Source organism: Gadus chalcogrammus, chromosome 4, assembly GCF_026213295.1.
Source record: "Gadus chalcogrammus isolate NIFS_2021 chromosome 4, NIFS_Gcha_1.0, whole genome shotgun sequence".
Lineage (NCBI taxonomy): Eukaryota > Metazoa > Chordata > Actinopteri > Gadiformes > Gadidae > Gadus > Gadus chalcogrammus.
The window spans coordinates 29,403,608-29,405,450 of NC_079415.1; positions in this window are offsets into that span (position 1 = coordinate 29,403,608).

Here is a 1,843-nt window from a genome sequence, read left to right on the forward strand (position 1 = left end):
CGGATGTGATGTCATCACATTCCTCCTCCGTTAAAGTGACAGCCAGCCAACCGACACATTGGTTTGTTTGGATGAACGTGGACGTGTTTTTTTTGCATAGTAGTGCATTGCATTATGCGATGCAAATACTGGCCAACTGGTACATTTAACTGATTATGGACACGATTATGGACACGACCACCACTGAGCCAGTGGATATGGTTATTGGAGCTGTTTTGGTTGTCTTTGCTTGGCTAAACATAGGAAGATTATAAAAACAGAATGTGCACATCAAACATAAAAAGCCATGTGGCAAAATACTGTTTCATATTTGCAATACGGGAAAGGCTTTTGAAATTTACAAGAAGTCACCTGGTAGATTAATCGCAGGCCTATTGTTGCTATGTTCATTCATTTCAAATGTAGGCTGTATTATTTATTTTTTTACAATAAATGTCGAAACTATCAGACAGATAAATCCATTATGACACACAGAAAGACTGACAGACTAAAATATATAAATGGACAGAGAGATAAATAAATAGATGTTCCTATTTCGATCAATAGATACAATACAACATATCTATCGAGAGAGAGAGAGAGAGAGAGAGAGAGAGAGAGAGAGAGAGAGAGAGAGAGAGAGAGAGAGAGAGAGAGAGAGAGAGAGAGAGAGAGAGAGACAGAGAGAGAGAGAGAGAGAGAGAGAGAGAGAGAGAGAGAGAGAGAGAGAGAGAGGGAGGGAGAGAGAGAGAGAGACGGAGAGAGAGAGAGAGAGAGAGAGAGAGACGCCTAATTGCTTTTGTTTCTTGACACAAGGGGGCAGTGTTCTACAAGTTATCTCAAAGCTGCCTTGACTGTGAGGGGTCTGTGCCAAAGTCAAGGTCACGTACAGAAACATGCGCTCCAGAACGCACGCAGGGAAACCTGTTTATATCTTTTACACCACCACATCTGCCTTACGAAGCAAGTTGCCTCCAAATAAATGTCCATTCCCACTTTCCTAAGGGAATGGAAGTCTCTAATTGCCTAATGGTTGTTTTCAGTGTTCAGCCTTTTTTTTCTTTTTCTTCTTCGTTTACCAACTAATTGAATTGAATGGTTTTGGTCCCCAACTGCGCTCCCAAGCCAATTCAAATGTAAAACAAAGTCATTAGGGCGAGTTAAGAGGCCATTTGTTGCCACTTGCCAATTCGTTACCAGGATCGTTTGGAAAGGCTTAACGTTGTCATGATCCTAACCTTTCGGCGGCGCAATAGGAGACTACGCCCCTTTTGTTTGTAGAATAATAATTAATGAGCAGCTCTGAGCAAGAGCAATAACCGTCCATCGATTAATTGATATCGTGTCCTTTAAGGGATTCAATTTAAAATGGGGATAGGCCTACATGTTTCTACGAATGAAGATGTGGACACCAACCAACCAACCAAAAAAAAATAAAGTAGATATTTTGTAGAATATATTATAGGATAATTATTCTCTAGAATTAATATTTTTGAATTGTCAAATATCAGATGATTTGAAAAGGGAATACATGTTTCCAATGAAGAATTACAATTCGGAGAACAACCGGAAAAAACAAAATAATTGCAGATTGTATTATTTAGAATTAATATTTTGTATTTTTATTAATTCTTCAAAACTCGATCGATTGAAAAGGGCAAAGATTAGCTTTATCGGTCGGCCCCCAATTCGAGTCCCAAAATCCCCCCCACCCCTGATGAATCGTCCAGCTTCTTTCTTCAGGTGTAACCCCCCGACCCTCTCGCCCGTCCGTATCCCCCCCGCCCCCCTCCCCCTCCTCCTCCTCCTCCTCCTCCTCCTCCTCCTCCTCCTCCTCCTCCTCCTCCTCCTCCTCCTCCTCCTC